General features: G+C 39.1%; 1 protein-coding gene across 4 annotated transcripts in view; it reads right to left on the bottom strand.

Annotated features, from left to right (window-relative positions):
- The window catches only part of SHANK2 (SH3 and multiple ankyrin repeat domains 2), a 460,235-nt gene extending 447,069 nt beyond the window's left edge, over positions 1-13,166 (bottom strand). For 3 of the 4 annotated variants that reach the window (XM_070761430.1, XM_070761447.1, XM_070761457.1), the window contains exon 1: positions 12,865-13,166. The gene's annotated coding sequence lies outside the window, so the exon portion shown is untranslated. Of the gene's footprint in view, positions 1-12,790 lie in introns of all 4 variants that reach the window. The other variant, XM_070761438.1, reaches the window with a different exon arrangement.
- Between the last annotated feature and the right edge of the window lie 582 nt (positions 13,167-13,748).

The following is a 13,748-nucleotide window of genomic DNA, read 5'->3' as shown; positions in this document are numbered from 1 at the left end:
CATAAGCCATTACCTCTCAACAGCATTCACAGAAGCAGGACTATTACTGAATCAGACTATAACTTTTTTTTAATGAGTTACCATATAACTTTCTTAGACTGGTAAAAAATTAAACATAGCACAAGTCAATAACAACTGGGATTCAAAAAACACAGCTATGCCCAAGAATTTTGATAAACTGTGGAAAGCTTTTTTCTTTTTCATTTTTTTAAAAGATGGCTATCCTATATTATAAAATGCATTTTAACATTTTAAATCAAAAGTTATTATTGAGTATATGCTGTTTTGAAAAGAAATTCTTTTTGTGAACAAGGAACATGGAGTGCTTTGGATAAATTTAATACTTTTTATACTTGCATGTTTTCATTATATTGTATAAGCCCTATCAATCTTTAATTATTAGTGATATAGAAAAGTGGGAGTTACATCTTTAAGCACAAAATTTAAAAATGCAGCAACTGACTGTTAAAAGATGTAATTTTAACACTTTTTGATAAACAGCATATGCTTGAAATGTCTTCATAAGTGTTTTCTATTTTATGATCCCTCAAGTAAAGATAGAATCTAAGAAAAATATCAAATTTCTGAACGAAATAATCCTAATAAACTTTGAGAGTAAAATGATCTTAAAGAGAAATTTTATAAGATAATGTATTGTTGCTAATAAAATTATCAGTAGTCTAGAAAATTATCTAGACTATACAAAGATACTTCAAAGGGAACAAAAAGAGACATATTGCTATGCTTGATGGATATGGAAAAAGTGTTAGAATATTTTGCATTTAAATTTTAAAGATTAATATGTAACAAACTAGAAGTGGGAACTGATAGATACATGGAAAAACTCACTGAATTTTGTTTTTAAACATGATAACTACAGAGAGTTTATTTGTACAAGGGAAAGATTTCGCAATATCTACCATGAAAGAATGGTTGAATGAACACAATGAAGATAATAGAACTTGCAAGATGACCAAAGATAATGGAACTTGAGGATTAAGACACATTATCTTTATAACTGGAAAGCATAATGAACATTTTGCCTAAGAAAAAAATGAACTTACGGTATATCTATGATTTTGACAACTAAATAGGAAAGAAAGAAAACAGCTAAGTTGTAGATAGGTAAATCTGTAATTCTACTTATAATTGCCATAAAGAAGATCAGACAATCTGCTTTTTAATTTCTTTTTTCTTTTTTTACTATTGTGATATACTTTTTCTTCTTTTTTTCCTGGATTTTAGCTTTCTCTTTTATTTCCTCCTTTTTCTTTATTTTAGATAAAATGCATCTTTAAAAAATAAAGTAAAATCATTTAAGTGCACTAACATATATTTATTGCCCTGCAATATGCTGGTTTAGATGTACTACAGATAGTCACTGACTTATGACCACAATTGAGCCCAAACATTCTGTTGCTAAGCGAAATATTTGTTAAATGAATTTTGTTTACTCTATGACCTTTGTTGCCATGCTTATTAAAGGAATCACTGAAGTTGTTAAGTTAGTTGTTAAGTAAATATGGCCTGCCCATTGACTTTGCTTGCCAGAAGGTCGCAAAAGCTAATCACATGATCCCAGGAGACTGCAATCTTTAAAAATATGAATCAGTTGCCAAGCATCTGAATTTTGATCATGTGACCATAGGGATGCCATAAAGTCAATGTGAAAAACATTCATATGTCACTTTTTTCAGAGACACTTCAGACGGTCAATAAATTCACTGTTGTAAGTCGAGGAGTACCTCTACTGTAAGAATATGCCAATTCCTTTGATTTGTTTGCTTAAAGAAATAATGCAGAAGAAGGCACACAGCAGCAGAAAAGGCGGTATTGCTCAATAAAGAAATCCAAATTAAAGCATCCAGGATGAGTGTTCATCTAGACTCTGCTCAAAATCATTCAATGAAACAGAACCCACCACTTCTCTGGGTAATTGGTTTAGCTGTCAATTAGCTCTTATTATTAGAAAATATTTCTTAACATTGAACATTAATCTGTTCCTGGTAACTTATTACATAGGATAGTGATGGCAAACCTTTTTTAGCTCAGGGGCCAAAAGGGTACGTTTCCACACACTAGCACTTGTACACAAGCCTCCTCCATTTTAGAACATCCAATTGGCCCATTGGGCCATTTTTTTGTGGTTCCCAGGATTCAGGTCGCTTTCCTGAAGCCTGGAAAGAACAAAAACAGCAGACGTGGGCTACTGCCCAGATGGGGGATATGCAGTGGGGTAGCGAAAATGGAGCTCCACCCCAAACCACCCAATTTGCACTGAAAGATGTTGAAAGAAAATGCAGGGTGTCCTGCTTAAGCCACGCCCACAGTGTGGTAGTAAAACGTTTGGTAGCACTTCACTGAAAAATGGCCTAAAAGAAGGCCAAAACTCAACTGACCAGCACATGAATCCATGCTGGAGCTGATATAGAGCAACACCTCACATGCCTCAGATATGACTCCAGTGCCACCTGTGACATGTGTGCTATAGGTTTGCCATCACTGACATAGGTCAGTGATAATAGTCCCTAAAGAAAAGAAAAAACTGGGCCAATTTTTAGATAGTATTCCTTCAAATGCCAATATCATCGTTTTCAGAATTTATTCATCAATAAAGACTTGGATTCTTTGAGTGGAATCCTGTGACTGCTTGCATATGTCCCTGTAGTTTTCTAGGCAAGGTTTTTCAGAAGTTGTTTGCCATTTCTTCCTCCTTCCTACGACTGTGAGACTGCCCAAAAGACACCCAGCTGGCTTTGTGCCTAAGGCTGGACTAGAACTCACAATCTCCCAGTTTCTAGCCTGTTACCTTAATCACAACAAACTGATTCTCTTTTTTCCCTCAGAATACAGTGTATCAAATCCGCTCAACTTTTCTTAGTACAGTACTTAGTTTCCAGTTCTTTGATCATCTTCATTACTGTTTTTTTACAGCTGTTTTGAATTACAGTGTTCCCTCGATTTTCGTGGGTTCGAACTTCGCGGATAGCCTATACCACGGTTTTTTTTAAAAAAATAATTAAAAAATACTTCGCGGTTTTTTTCCTATACCACGGTTTTTTTCCATCCAATGATGTCATATGTCATTGCCAAACTAATAATTTTTGCAAATAAATAACAAAAAAATAATTATTGTTAATAAATAATTATGTTTATAAATATCAGGATCACTATTCAATGGTGAGTACTGGTAATAATGGTGAGTAAATGGTTGTTAAGGAAATGGGAAATGGTAATTTAGGGGTTTAAAGGGTTAAGGGAAGGCTTGTGATACTGTTCATAGCCAAAAATGGTGTATTTACTTCCGCATCTCTACTTCGTGGAAATTCAACTTTCGCGGGCAGTCTCAGAACCCATCCCCCGCGGAAATCGAGGGAACACTGTATTGGGAAACCTAGAATCTGAACCCCTGAATTAGATGCAACATTTCCCCTATCTCTTTACATTATTGCCATGAGAGAACATTTTTAAACTTAAGATGGTTGCTAAAATTTATAACATGGTGAAACCAGTAATCTGATCAGATACTGAAGTAATTCGAGAGTAATCAGTAATCAATATACCCTTCTTGAATTTAATGAAAATAAACTAAGCAGATAAAAGGCAAATGCGTTAATTGAGTCTCAATTTTACACACAATTATTTGCAGATATATTCATTTCTAATTTTAAAAAAACTGCCATTTTAATTGATTAGAAATTGACCATAAACAAAATCAGCTGCTGTCTTCATTCTACTTTATGCAGAAGTGAGAGAGAGCTGAAGCCAATAAAGTTGGAATTTCAAACTAACATGCATCAATTACATACGCATTTGATTTTGGAAAAAGGAGGCAAAACCCCTTAGCTTAACCCCTTTCCACCTGGTGAGTATGTATAGGAAGTCAGTAATATCAAAACAGAAAAAATTCCCTTTTTCTTCCACTAAAATACTTGGTAGAAATCTAGCTGTCTTTTATTCTGGAAACAATCCTATGGTTGTTTTCTTGAAAAGAATTAGGCATTTGTTCAAAACTTTAAAAAGGGCTTTTGATCTGAAAGGTGGCTACAGATACAAATATTATCTGACATTCATATCCCTTTAAATTTAAATAAATTGGAATCTTTTAGCGGAACTGTAGACCAGCAGATTACATTACATTGTCTCTCTACGGAGAGGGGCGGCATACAAATCCAATAAATTATTATTACATTGGTTCTGCTTGTGTAATTCATTTGACCCTCCCTTGAAAGACATTTGCTGATGGGAAGGAAGGTCTCACTATCCCTTTATCTTCCTCCTTATTATCCCACAGAGTTCAACTGTTATGTAAAAACTTACCTGTGGCATGTTTCAAAGAGAAAAGTCCTCAATATACCAGTCTTAAGCAGAACTGACACAAATAAGATGAGAATTATTTATAAAGAACAAATGTTCCAGGGACAGATCTCCGATTCCCAGCTGTGAATGTGGAATAATGAACTTGAGACAGGTTATCTGGCAACCCAGCCTCCCCCTTCCCTGCCAATCACTCAAACTCTGAAGCTAACAGAAAAAACAGGACTGGAATGAGAGAATGGTGGGGAAGGGTTGCAAAGTTCTTTTCAAGACATCACTGAAAAAAGATAAGGAACAACACAACAGTGCAGAACAACCATCCAGCTGTGTTTCACTACCATTCCCTGGCCATACAGAGTCAATCATAGTCATAGAATTATGAGATCTGTACTCATGTATATCTGGAAGGTACACATTGATGAAACCTTGGTAGGATGTTATCTTTGGCACTAGAATGATACATATAAAAGTAGAGAGAGAGAAAAATAAATTTAGAACTGCTTAAAAGGAAAGGAAGATGGGTTTACTTTAATATATCCCCTTTTCCCTCAAACGAACTGAATTCATTTTAATTTAATGGGAGGGTGCTATTAGTATTTCATAGGGCCAATTGCAGGTCTCGCTTCAACTAGTTTGGATCCTTTGCAACTGGCTCAGACAGGTAAGGAAAACTTGCCTATGGACACCGTTTCAAGTAACCAGAGTGGAAGAAAAACCAGCAAGTAAACTTTCATGCATAGCAAAGTTTCTCAGTTTAAACAAGGTGACAGATACATTCAATAATACAAATAAAACCTCCTTATTTAAATATGGATGTACAGCATAGATTATGGGAATCCACCTCAAACTGCAGGCATGGTTAGCCATTTTGATTGTTCCTTCATGTAATGCAAAACACTAGAAAATTAGTACTTCAGAAGAAATGTACTACTCCCATCTTTTTATATTCAATTACTATATGAAATGTTGTAATGGATGGGCTAATTAAACACACAACTTTCTCTAACACAGCCTCAGGCTGTGCAGCTCATTTTATCATCTCAAACTCTATGACACTCATGCGAGATTTTGCACTTCTCCAAAGGCTTTGCTTATTAGAAGGTGGGAGACTGGGCATCAAATCAGTATATACACAGGCATCAAATCAGTATATACACAGGCAACACTGTGATCTACTGATAGGTACACTTTTTAAAGATCAGTCTTAATCTTTCCTCTGAAGAAAATGCAATATGGAGATTGAAATGTAGTTGCCAGATCATTTCAAAAATCCCAGTTTTGATTCCTCCTTTAGGGAGTGGGAATAGTGATAACACAATCACTATTTTCCAAAAGCTGGGCAGTGTGTGAATTAATTTTCAGGTTGTTTACACATGCTACAATGATTTCATTTTGGATAAGTTTTTTTTCACATATTTTTGTTCTGGAAAGTTGCCTGGTAGACATTTACATCTGTTAGAATTATATTCTTATGGGTTGGAAACTACCACAAGGACACTTAAAATGAATACTGCTTCCATTTATAGACCCCCCCCAAAAAATAGACCCCAAAAAGAAAGAAAAGATGTTCACCCCCTCAGTAATAGCCTCAGAAGCTTACTATGAGCTCCCGGAATCAAAAGCAGATAATAAGTAAATACTTTCATAGGGAAATCTTAGTAAGAGTCTGCTGAGATTTATTACGGTAAATTCAATGGGGCTTTTTCACATTGATTATCAACTTATATTTTGCCAAAGGCAACTCTACAGGCATTATATGAAATATATGGGAGGAAAAACCCCCACAAGCATACAGATTAAATATTTTAAGATTACAAAGTGCTCTATATTTCATAGTATTCCCTTTCTAGAAGAGATGTCCTTGTTTTGTTTTGTTTTGTTTTGTTTGTTTTTCTTGGTAATTTTGAAAGTTTCCCCTCACTGAATTTCAATATCTCTTTATTAACATTGGTCCTATAATTTGAAAACTTTAATTTTGTTGCTGCTGCTACTGACACATGTAATAATACTGTTTAAGGTTTGAGTTTTACTAGAACTATATAAACTTTGATGAAATGTATGAAATATAATGACAACACTGGGAAATGGACTAAGTTCTCCAAATAACTAAGTTACAAAAAAAATTTCCTCATTTTCACTTGCAGACAAGTGGCAGATAAGCATCTGCGTCTTTGTTAGCGCTACTACTAAGACTGATAATGTACAGATCCAATAATTATTTTAAAATCTATTCCAAGCAAAACTTAATATACACTTGTGTATCAATTTTCCTCCCTAAGTAAGCATGTTTTTGTGAAGAAAAGACAATATGTTGCACAAGAACTGCAACTGTATCTCTTCTCTATCCACGAAATCAGGCAATGGCTTTTCCTCTAGTTTAAATTTTAAATTGATCAAAGGATATAGGCAACATTAAAATTTTGTATGGACTACACAGCAAAACAAAAATGACCTAGGAAGTTTTAACCTGTTTAAGAGGTTCTGCATCAAGATGTATCCCATTGTTACACAATTTATTTTAACACATTAGCAACACTCAGTATTCAAACAGTGGTTCACCCCAAAGCTCAGATCATAGCACAAGCTAACCTTGGCTGAACTCAGATCATAGCACAAGCTAACCTTGGCTGAACTCAGATCATAGCACAAGCTAACCTTGGCTGAACTCAAAAAAATAAAATTAAGGATTCATCTGATTAGTGTTTGGATTGAAAGCCATTAATAAAAATTTTTAGGAGCAGGCCAAGAAAACAAAGAGTTCCTGGAAAAAGGAAGTGGCAAAGTATTATATGTAGCTCATGTGAATGAGGTTATCAATAAATCTCTCTCCAAGTCAAAAATTTACTAATTAATTAGGATTCAGAATTTTTTTTTGCTGAACCTTAGTAAACGTTTCTGTTCAGTATGAGCCCAATTTTCAATGCATACATATGAATGCAGGATACTGAGAACAGAACTTTGAATCACTAATATTCACATGATTTTTAATCAAGGGAATGCATATTAATTTTATATAATTAAAGAAGTTAACAATAATCAATATTATGAAAAGAGTCATTTCCAATTTTGTTTTAATCATGGACAAGCTGTGGTTAGAATGTTGAGGTGACAAGTTCAAGCCTGTGTTCAAGTTCTGAGTGCTGGGGTGTGAAGGGGTGAGATCCCACCATTTGCCCCAGCTCCTGGCCACCTAGCACAGGGGGTGTCAAGCTTGATTTAATTGAAGGCAGCACCAGGGTTGTGTTTGTCCAGGAAGTGTTTGTGTGGCCAGGGTGGGCATGGCCAGCTCTACATCACTTATGTCGAGGGTACCTATGGTGGCCTGAGCACTCTGTCAGAGAAAATGGGATCCTGGGCTGTTTTCAGCTGCAACAGCCACATGAAACCCTCTGCCAACAAAAACAGAGCTTGGGATGGCCACCTGCAACCCTTGTGAGCTCTGTTTTTGGCTGCAATGGCTTCCTGAAACCCTCTGCCAGCGAAAATGGAGTTCCATTTTTGCTGGCAGGGGGCTGGCATGGGCTGATCTGTTGCTGTTTTCAAGGTGGCTCCAGGCCCGATCTAAGCACCCCACAGGTCATATCCGGCCCCCGGGCCTTGAGTTTGACATCCCTGACCTAGCAGTCCAAAAGCATGCAAATGTGCGTAGATAAATAGGTACCACTTTGGTGGCCACATTAATGGGGACATGAAAGGAGCCTCCAACCAGCATGCCCTCCAGGCAATGGTGATGCACCAGCTAATTTAAATCGGAAGCACCTAGGTACTTCTGACATGAATGTGAAAGAGTGAGAGATGTCTATGGAGTAGATACTTTGGAGTAGGTACGTGATGTTCCTACTTAGTAGTCATTGAAACATCCTCACTCAGGCCTAAATCTCCACTATCTGAAATTTAGATTTAGCTACTGGTTAATGAGAATAACAACAGCATTAATATATGAAATTAATTGAGCACTGTGACCTGAAAATATCAAGAAATTTTACTCTTCAGAGAATTGCCTCTGGCCAGGCAGTGAAGCAAAAAAAAAAGAACTTGAAGGACTGTGCAAAATGATTCTTGTCTCTTTGTAGTATGTATACCTGAATGAAGATGCATACATACAACTCCCAAATTATACTTCCGTATTGTTTTACATGACAGTTGATGTGTATTTTTTATACATAGTTTGAAAGGGAAATTCCAACATTCCTCTATGTCAAATGCCATGCTTGTCCCAAGGCAAGGATCATCTAGAGAAAATATTTGGGACTTTTTTGTCAATACTTTCATATCTCTGAAAAAAAGTTATCTCTTTTCTATAATCTAGTGTTGACATAACGAGATAGCTTAGCATAGCTATCTCAATGATTGATATGTCACAAAGAGGCACAATTTTCTCCAACATCTGTTCCAAAAATTGCTGTTGAATTTCTATATTCAAAATTAAAACTAAAAGCAAACACACAGATAAACCACATTGACACAACGCTGAGAAAGAGATGATTAAAAAAAATAATCTAAGAAGGAAAAACCAGTTTGGTGTAAAGGTTAAAGTGCTGACATAGAAACCAGGAGACTGTGAGTTCTAGTCTGGCCTTAGGCATGAAGTCCAGTTGACTTTGGGCCAGCCATTTTCTCTTAGCTAGCCAACCTACCTCACAGGATTGTTGTACAGAAAACAGGAGGAAGGGAGTATTACATGTTTTGCTGCCTCGATTTACTTATAATGTAATAAAAAGTGGGGAGGGGGGATAAAACTCTAACAAATAAAACAAAAAGACCAGAACGCATCTTCTCCAGCAGCCAACACTCAGATAAGCTGGGATTAATACCAGCAAAGAGAAAACAGCACCCCAATCAAAGAACTACGAAGGAAAAAATTGCACCCCCACCAACAATAGCAGGGTAAGCTACTATATATAAGTAGGGAACAAACACCACATTCACACTGATGTTACCTATTAGTCTGCAAGCAAACAAAGCTCAGAAAGCACCAAAGATTCCAGAGTTTACTCCTGAAGCTCTCTGAGACTGAATAAACTAACTTGGATAAGCCATAAAATGTTTTCAAACCAAAAAGGAAGTCCAGTTGCCATGACTCAACTTCCAGACAATTCTACCTGGGTGACTGAAAATCTTCATAGACCAGTGATGGCGAACCTTTTTTTCCTTAGGTGCCAAAATAGTGCATGTGCACACTATTGCATGTGCCCACACCCATATTCAATACCCTCTGTATGCCCATGGTCCCCCAGCTGTGTGACTTCATTGCTTCCTCTTATTACCTGTAAGCAGCTGCAAAAACTTTCTCCTTCCCGGTGGCTGCTTCCCTTCAAGTAGCAACAGCGCCAGGAACGTCACGTAATGAAGGGAAGCTGCTGGAGCGGCGGCAACTGCTGAGATGGCTCCGGCGGCTTCCCTTCATCACGTGATGTTCCCGGTGCTGTTGCTACTCGAAGGGAAGCAGCCACCGGGAAGGAGAAAGTTTTTGCAGCTGCTTACAGGTAATAAGAGGAAGCAATGAAGAAAGGAGCCCCCCGAAGCTGCCGGGATTGCAGCAGCCCCCACCCTTCCTGCAGCTTGGAGGAATTATAGAACTCCTCAGCCCCCCGAAGCTGCCGGGATTGCAGTAGCCCCCACCCTTCCTGCAGCTTGGAGCTCTTAGAGAACTCCTCAGCCCCCCAAAGCTGCCGGGATTGCAGTAGCCCCCACCCTTCCTGCAGCTTGGAGCTCTTAGAGAACTCCTCAGCCCCCCGAAGCTGCCGGGATTGCAGTAGCCCCCACCCTTCCTGCAGCTTGGAGCTCTTAGAGAACTCCTCAGCCCCCCGAAGCTGCCGGGATTGCAGCATCCCCCACCCTTCCTGCAGCTTGGAGCTCTCAGAGAGCTCCTCAGCCCACTGAAGCTGCTGGGATTGCAGCAGCCCCCGGCGTCATTTCGTATAATGAACAAAATTTTCTCTGGCTGAATTTTTGTTCAGATACCGAAGCAAATTTTTGCCGAAAATTTTGTTCGTTATCCGAAATGTACAAGAACCAAAGCGTTCGAGTACCGAGGTACCACTGTATAATAGAATAGAATAGAATACAATACAATACAATACAATATATAATTATAATATAATTAACTCAGTTCTACCCAATAATGTATATTATTGGGTAGAACTGAGTTAATTATATTAAACCAGCCCTCTAAAACCATCCCAATTTCTCGTGCGGCCCCATGGCAAAATTAATTGCCCACCCCTGCTCCAGAGGCTTTCATGCAGCTTGGGGAGGACAAAAACGGCCTCTCCTGCCCTCCTGGAGGCCCTCCGGAGGCCAAAAAGGCCCTCCCAGAGCTTCCGTGTGAGTCAAAAATCAGCTGGCGGGTGCCCACATGTGCGCTGGAGCTGGGCTAGGGCAATGGGTTGCGTGCCAGTAGATATGGCTCTGCGTACCACCTGTGGCACACATGCCATAGGTTCACCGTCACAGTCATAGACATACTCCTGAACTACATACTGCATATTTGTTCTATTGGAATTTCTACTTGTTACCAAATGTTAACAATGCACTGGTACTATATGGCTAAGAAACTGACGGAAACCATATTGGGAGTAAACTCCTAGTTTATAAGAACTTGACAGACAATATGTCCCTTGAATAGATGATCAAGCAGAAACTTAGAGGCATCACTTCCTCACGCCCTTAGAAAGGAATACTGTATACCAGTGGTGAAATCTTTTTTTTTCAATCCAGTTCTGTAGGTGTGGCTTGGTGAGCAAGGGAGGAGAAGGATATTACAAAATCTTCATTCTCACTCAACTTTAGGCCAGACAGAGTTGATATTTGCGGTTCTCCGAACTATTCAAAAGTTCCACTACCAGTTCTCCAGAACCTACTGGATTTCACCTTGGAATATACCCATGTTTTACACTGAAAAACACACATAGCTTTAAAAAATAGGACTACAACTCCTCTTTCAGAACTCCCACTTACTCCTGAATTTTTTTATATATTAAGGACAGCCTTTTCTTTTAATGTGACCTACTGTGTAATTATCTTATTTAAAACTATAGTAAATTACTTGCTTCCAAATACTGTACAAGGAAATGATTAAACAGTGATTTGGAAGGCCAGTAGGAACACCAGAAGGGGGGGGAGGAGTTTTCTCACTCAAATTTCAAGTTTCAGGTCTTTGCTAATAAGTCAGGAAAGATGTATTCATATATTTATAAAATTATCTGAAATTTTCTTTGCTCTTTACCTTAAATCCAGTTGACCTTCTTTAAAAGGCAAAGTAGAAAGGTATTTATCGCTGACTTCAAAGGCAGCATATTTGTTCAGGTGGGGAAATTACACATTTCATGTTGCCTTTTTCATTATTCTTATCAGCACAGTGCCCCAATAATGTATTAATACATTAAAACTCTTTGAGGCTGAAATAATAATAATAATAATAATAATAATAATAATAAGAAGAAGAAGAAGAAGAAGAAGAAGAAGAAGAAGAAGAAGAACAAGAAGAACAAGAAGAACAAGAAGAACAAGAAGAACAAGAAGAAGAGCAACAACAACAATAATAATAGTAATAATAGTAATAATAATAATGCGGAATCCAGCACAGTGGTCTCATTTACTGTGTTGTATTGTTGATAATAATAACAATATTAATTGTAATATTATTATTATATTATTATTATAATATAAGAACAACAACAATAAGAATAGTAATATTATTATTATTATTATTATTATTATTAATAATAATAATAATAATAATAATAATAATAATAATTCAGAATCCAGCATAGTGGTCTCATTTACTGTGTTGTATTGTTGATAATAATAACAATATTAATTTTAATATTATATTATTATAATATAATTATAATAATAACAACAGCAATAAGTATAATAGTAATAATGATAATGCGAAATCCAGCATAGTGATCTCGTTTGCTGTGTTGTATTGTTGACAACAACAACAATAATAATAATAAACAATCCGTCAAATATTCCATCCATCCGCTGATGGAAAACGACCAGACTTCAAACTTGCATCCCACTACCTTCGCCCCGCGCTCCAATTCTAGGCAGGCATTAACTCGGAACTGAATCGGACGAATTGGAAATAACACCGCCAACTAACTGTGGCCGGAACCGCCCCCGTCGCTTTTAAAAGTCCCGAAGTCGTTTTGTTCATTCATCCGCGCAGTCCGGGGAGGGGGGGGGCGGCCGACCGGGTAGAATAATGCGATAGAATTGTACATCCCGTTCCCACCTGCAGTTCCCGAGGCTCAGGGCTGGCTGGCTGGCTCGCCCCTTCCAAGCTTGTCCCAGAACCGCTGGCCATTTTGGGAGGGCGGAACACCACCACCACCACCCCGCAACACCCAAACGCGGTCCGCGCTCGCCAGGTCCGCCTCAAAACAATGTCTAGCCTTTCTTTTTCCACCACCACCACCCCGCCTCCCGCCAAAAAAAAAAGAGCACAACTTTGAAAGCTCACCGTCGAGAAAACAAAGTAACAGCCTGTTTCCAACCGAGCGAACTGGGCGCTCTGAGAGACCAATGAGAGCTTACCCTTCAGGGAGACAGGTTGGCGGGCGGGTGGGGTTTGGCGCTCTTTTCACGTGTGCGTGTGGGGGGAGAGAGACACCCTCCGCTTCGCCTCCCTCTCTTCCCCACGCCTCAGCCCCGAAGCCCCGACTCGGCTGCTGGCTTCGCCGCGCTGTGTTTGCTGCAACCCCTCATGTTCGGAGAGGGCGAAGCCCTTAGAGGAAAAGTTGGGCGGAGAAAAAGGGCGGGGGGGAGAGGGAGCAGGTGCAAAGCGGGCTCGCGCGCCTCCCAACTTGCGGAGTTGGGAAAAGCGGAAAAAAGGGGGAAAGAGGAGAAACGGCTCCTGTGAGGAAAAAGGAGGGAGGGAGAGCGCGCGCGCGCGCGTTCCCGCTCCTCCTCATTGGGCGCTGCGCTCCCGTGCACACACGCTGCAAACATGAATGTAATGTGACAAACGGGCGAGCGGTGCCTGGCTGCTGCTGGCTGCCTGGCCTGGAGAAGGAGGGAAGGGGAAATAATTGCTCTTTGCACGGTTCACTTCCAGAGACGCGACTCAGGTGAAGGGAAAGCAAGCAAGCCAGGCGCTCTCCGGAGAGGAAGGCGGCAACCTAGCCCAGCTGTGTGGCTGCGAGGGGCTAAATTTTCTGAGCTGAAGGTGGGAGGAAAAAAAGCGACTTTCGTTCACACGCGCTTGCATAAGCAGCTCAAAAACACGATGGGTTTTTATTTTTTTGGTGAGGGACCATGGCTAAAGAGGGGAGACTGACTTTCGCTCCCCAATTAATCACCCTCCACAACTCGACTTGCAAGCCTAGGTTTAGAAAGCTTAGAACTACGTTACCGTAAACAGGACCTAAGCATAGCCCATAAAATCATCTGCTACAACGTCCTTCCTGTCAATGACTACT

Source organism: Erythrolamprus reginae, chromosome 1, assembly GCF_031021105.1.
Source record: "Erythrolamprus reginae isolate rEryReg1 chromosome 1, rEryReg1.hap1, whole genome shotgun sequence".
Lineage (NCBI taxonomy): Eukaryota > Metazoa > Chordata > Lepidosauria > Squamata > Dipsadidae > Erythrolamprus > Erythrolamprus reginae.
This window is presented reverse-complemented; position numbering and strand designations above follow the sequence as displayed.